Source organism: Petaurus breviceps, unplaced genomic scaffold (genome assembly GCF_028583685.1).
Source record: "Petaurus breviceps papuanus isolate PSGF00001 unplaced genomic scaffold, PetGlider_PUasm1.0 181, whole genome shotgun sequence".
Lineage (NCBI taxonomy): Eukaryota > Metazoa > Chordata > Mammalia > Diprotodontia > Petauridae > Petaurus > Petaurus breviceps.
Genome location: NW_027185784.1, coordinates 19,669,636 through 19,675,333, shown reverse-complemented (window position 1 = coordinate 19,675,333; position 5,698 = coordinate 19,669,636).

The following is a 5,698-nucleotide window of genomic DNA, read 5'->3' as shown; positions in this document are numbered from 1 at the left end:
GAAGCTTCTCATAAGTCTGTATTTATAGCTTTCAACTGACCTACATCTTCAAATATTATGGCCTTGCTAAGCCTAGTCTCCCCAGGAACTAAGATTGCTGAGAACTTGCCTCGAGTCAAGATGAAGAAAAGACCTCCATTTGGGTATTAAGTGCTGTGTTTAAACTTGATGTAACTCTGGGGTAGAGTTCTATCTACTTCATAAATACAAAGATCAATCCAAAGGGATCAGTAGGGAGAGAGGCATAGAGTAGAACAGTGATGTCAAACTCAGATAGAAATGGGAGCCATTAATCCACATGTAAGGATCCCTGCAGGCTGCCTATTGATTTACTTTTAAAATGTAATGTTGTCTATTTTATTGTATTTTCATTTACTTTGTTAAATATTTTCCAGTTACATTTTAATCTGTTTCTGAGTGTTACCATCCTCAACATGTTTGACCCCTCTGAAGGAGAGCAAGAAACATTACCCTATAACTGTTTTTTTTTTAATTTTCTGAATCCACCCAATAAATGTTAGAAGAATTATGGAAAACAATGTCCCAGAAAGGAAAGAGATTAATAAACTGTTATTAAGTTAACCCTATGGGTCACTATTCTTTTCTTCAGTAGTACTCTACTATTTTATCATTTAAAGATTTAAAATTGAGGGGCAGCTAGGTGGTGCCATGAGTAAAGCATAGGCCCAGGAGGACTTGAGTTCGTTTCTGGCCTCAGACACTTAACACCCACACAAAAATACTAGCTGTGTAACCTTGGGCAAGTTACTTAACCCCAATTGCCCTCCAAAAGGCATAAAAAATAAAATAAAGATTCAAAATTGTATACTAGAAAGACCACTAACCTTGAAATCAAAAGTCTTAATTTAAGGCCCCCAACTCTGACATTTTCTAGTCATTTGACCATGAACAAGTCAATTAACCACCGTATGCCTTTATTTCCACCTTATCAAATGTGAATAATCATCCTCACATGACTTGTCCCATACAGTTGTTTCTGAGGAAAGTGAAAATGCTATAAAATATAAATGATGATGATGATGATGATGATGATTATTTTACTGGGATTACCAGCTGCCTTTAGTCTCCTAACATTTTGGGGCTATTTTCATTACCTTTCTTAAACCCTAGAGTATCTTTAGGGTACCAAAGGCCAAGGGAAGGAGAGGGAGGATAGATGGGAACCAGGGAAGTTTCAGAAAATTTCTGAGGAACTTCCTCCAAACTTGAATCAATCCCAGTGATTTACAAGAAGGTAACAAGGGCACAGAGGAAATATGGGTTTTATCACTCCATTCAAGAGTTCCAGGGGCTTAGAAGGAGAGAAAAATCTAAATCAGTCATCCAGACTCTGGAACTACTCAAATCCCTGAGGAATGGGAGTGGAGCAGGGACTCTTCATTGAAAGAGTCAGCCTCTATCTAGACAATTTCCATAGGCTTTGTGATATAAAAGGTCCTTACATATGGCTCACCTCTTAGTTATACAGAAGCAAGGAGTCAGAAAATCTTTTCCCCTCCTAATTTTTCTCCAATGAAATCCTGCAATTCAGTTGAATTCAAACAAGTTTATTGAGTAGCTACTATATGCAAGGCCCTGTGTTTGGTTATGGAGTCAAAGAAACAAGAAATAGTCCCTAATCTCAAAGGACTTACAGTTGACTAGGGAAATAAGACAGTACACAGAGTTACACTAAAGGTCAGAATATAATTAGGACCATAAGAGGGATATTATAAGTAAAGTATTATAGGAGGGGCAGCTGAAGAAAGAAACACATCCATTTGGAAAGGAAGGTTTCATGAAGGGAGGGTTATTTGGCATAGTCCTAAAACACATACACACACACATATGTAGGATTTTACAGAGGAAGGACATTTAAGGAAGAGGAAACAGTATGTCAAAGGAATAGATGTGGGAAAGTGAGTAAATTCAGGAAACAAGTTCAGTTACAGGAGCATAGAGTACATATAGGAGAGGATTAGGGGAGAAGACAAGAAAAGAAATACTGAAACAATAAACACCAAAACTCCAAACCCAAACTCCCTTAGCGATTTATAATTAATAGAACCAAAAAAAAAAAAAAAAACCATCATGGGATAAGAATAGGAAAATGAAGGGGGGAGGGGAAAAAAGGAACCCAGGTACAAAAGCATTTAGAATCCCACAGTAACAGACAACTGTTATGTTTCCATAGAGATTAATTGCCTTCAAGGCTTCCAAAAACTCCATTAAGAAATCTAATTAATAGAATGGGTTCTTTCACACATGTAATTCATTTCATTAATGCTCTAAGTGCATTTAGCAATTAGGCAACATTGTGGATCTTCATGAGGGTAAGTTGTAATATTTTAAGCAATATTTTCTCATTGGCCCAGTAGGAGCATTGGTGGACTTGACAATCTATTGATCTTGAAAATCCAGGCTGAGGGATCACTGAATATATGGGTAGACAAAGTTTTCACACATTGATTCTGATTTAAGGAACGGTACTTCTGATACTTCTGAATGGTATTTTTGATCTGGCTTCACCAGATCAAAAAGAGTTCTCCCCATCAGAGGACCATCTGTGGTATCTCCCTCCACTTCTGTCAAGCCTGAAACTACCACCATCAGAATGCACCTTTTGAATATGACAATATATATTGAGCAAGAGTAAAAAGAGAACAAAAATCATACTATTGTAGTAATATACTAGAGATTGCTTGGCAGACAATGCAGAGAAGGCTTTGTCGTCTGACAAATCTGACATAGAGATAAAATATAGTGGTGCTAAGGACCTTCAATTGTCTAAAAGTAGATTAGTTGAACATTATCACTTCAAGAGACCTTGTAGATTAGTTTATTATAGGTGCATAGAGTTAGAGCTGAAAGGAACCCCAGAGGTCAATGACTTCAACTACCTCAAAGAAAAAAAACTGAGACCTAGAGAGATCAAGTATTCTGCAGGATTTTAGGGGCAGGAAGACACAACTAGAACTCACATAACCTAACTTCTAGATCTTTATTTTCCAATACAACACACAGTCTCTTTTATACTATAATACTCATTGTTTACTTTGCACTAATTGAGAGTATTGTGGTCAGAAATGTCATGGTGTAACAGAGATAATAATAACTTGCCCATATACAGGTATGAAAAAAGTCTTACTGCAATACTAATACATTATCCTTATGCAGGATGTCCCAAAAGTCTTAGTGTAATTTGAACTACTAAAACTATTAAAGTATAAAGTACACTAAGGCTTTGGGGACATCCTGTAGGAAGTTTACATCATGCTTTCCTCTCAAGCAACCCTGTGGAGTAAGTACATAGTGCATGTATTAACCTCAATTTAAAGATGTCAAAATTGAAGCTTTAAAAGGTAAATAAACTTTTTTTTTTTGGTCACAGAGCTAGGTAGTCAAATCTGAAACTTGAATCCAAGTTTTCCCAATCTAAGTCTATAGCTCCTTTCACTGTGCCCCTCCCCTCCCACACCTCTATACAGTACTTGGGAGAAAAGGTTTAAGTTCAAATTCTGCCACTAATTTAACAAATTCTGTCAGTCAAACTGACTGCAGCCATAGACCTACTCAGTAGCACAGGCATGTGAAGGGAAGGGCTCAGAAAATCTAGTTGCCAAGATTGTAGCTATTTCTGATCTTTTGACAGAGACTCATCATGTGCCAAGTCATTTTTTTAATTGTCTGTGCCCAATACATTTGGTAGTTCACCACACAATTTAACACATGAGAGTTCTCCAGGGACACATACAACATAGAGATCCACACAGACACATTAAAAGGCCACCCAAAACAAAGAGCACTCCACAACCACATTCCTTAACTATAGAGATCTCATTTGACTTTTCACTCTTCCTTGTTCAATAAACAGCTCAAGATTTTACCACATTTGCATTTATGTGTAGCAAATTCAATCCCAGAGGTTCTGGCTCCCCCTGATTTTCTATATACCTTTAGGCAGGCTTATAGTGGGAAAGAAACTAGTGCCCTTTTTAGAGCTAAATATGCAGCAGTTATTCATTCCTTCAAGTCCCTATGACTCAAAGGTCTACCAGCTTCACAAATTATGGCAGTAATACCTCCCTTTCCAAATCTTGATTTCCTCCCTTCTCTCCCTAGGAGACTCAGGGGGAGGGAAAGGAACTGACTTGGTCTATCTACAGATACAAAGAGAGATACACTCCTTTATATGGTACAGATGTCCTCATTAATTGGAGTGCAGCACAGTTGACCATAAAACTATAATGGGCTACTATTGATTACCTACTTTTCTAATATCAGATGTTCAGAGTGATCAAAATCCTGTACATAGAATATCTCACTATTCTCTTGTCTAGTATTCTTTGTACCTTCTATATGCAACTCTTCCTGCCATTCTCTTGAAGGACACAGTTATGCTGAGTCAATCTAAGAATTTCTTCTCTGTTTTGGGTTTTTTTCCAGTAGTTTCTCTGCTATGACAATTGGGGTGACCTTCTGGCTCTTTTACCTTCTCAAAGATGTAAAATGTAGACCTTGAAGTTTTAGATCTTCTAAAGCTTATAAGTCTATGATGTTAAGTGATTTACTCAAAGTCACAAAGCTAGTAAGGGGTACAGTCAAGACCCAAACTCAAACCCAAACTCTGCTGTCTTTCTTCTTTATTCCATGTTGCTTCCCAGTAATAGGGAAAATACTTTATGATTATATATGTAAAGAGCTATGACAAAATATTTGTGTACCTTGGATAAGGTTGAGAATTTGTTTGTCCCTGCATTTGAAAATTGCTTGTGACTGTGTACTGAAGACTTCAATGAAACATATGCATTTTAATCACAAAAGAAATACCTATGTGCCTAGAAGAATGGAATTTTCCAACACTAAATATGTTCATTTATTTAAAAATGTATGCATATATTTGTATACACACACACACACATATATATATATATGTATATATATATATAAGAGAGAGAAAGGGAACATTGTGTACTAAAAGACATCTCAATTTTTCCCCTTACCTATTGCATCCAGTGAAGTTGCCTACATTACCTACCTTTAGACCATGATCAAGAAACATTGATGACAGTCATGACTGTCAACAACTTATTAAAGAGTCTTAGATACCCCTCCCCTATTTGCATGGATTTTCCTGCCCCCCTGACTTTTAACCTGAAGATAGCAAACCCAAACCCTTTCCCATACAACTTTTACTTGAAAGGTAAAGGTGAGAACTGGGGGGAAAGGAAGGTTCTTGTTTCTTTTGTCATATCTTTAGGTTTCTGTGGTGAAACAAGCTAAAATCATATTCAGTTTTCTGTTCTATTCTAAGTTATATTCTGTGACTTTAAAAAAAGAAGTAAACACCATTTCTACAGAAACCTGCTATGCAGGGCTAAGTCAATAATTGAAAAGCTATTCTAGGCAGTGTAAGAAAATAGCAGAGGAGAAGGGTTGTTTGCTTCTCTTCTAGAAAAGTAGAGAACAAAAAAGGAGCTCCTCCTGATTATTGGGGAAGGTAGACATGGGACATTTCTTCTCAGAACTGTAGAAGCATTATGTCTTCCCAAAGAAAGGTAGGCATGTTTCCTAAGGAGAAGAAAGTCAAAAACAGAACTGGAGAAAGACAAAGGATTTAAGACTAAGTAAAACTTTGAAGATGACAACACCAACAAACCTTGATGCTCTAGTATTGTGTGTGGATTTTAAAGGAACA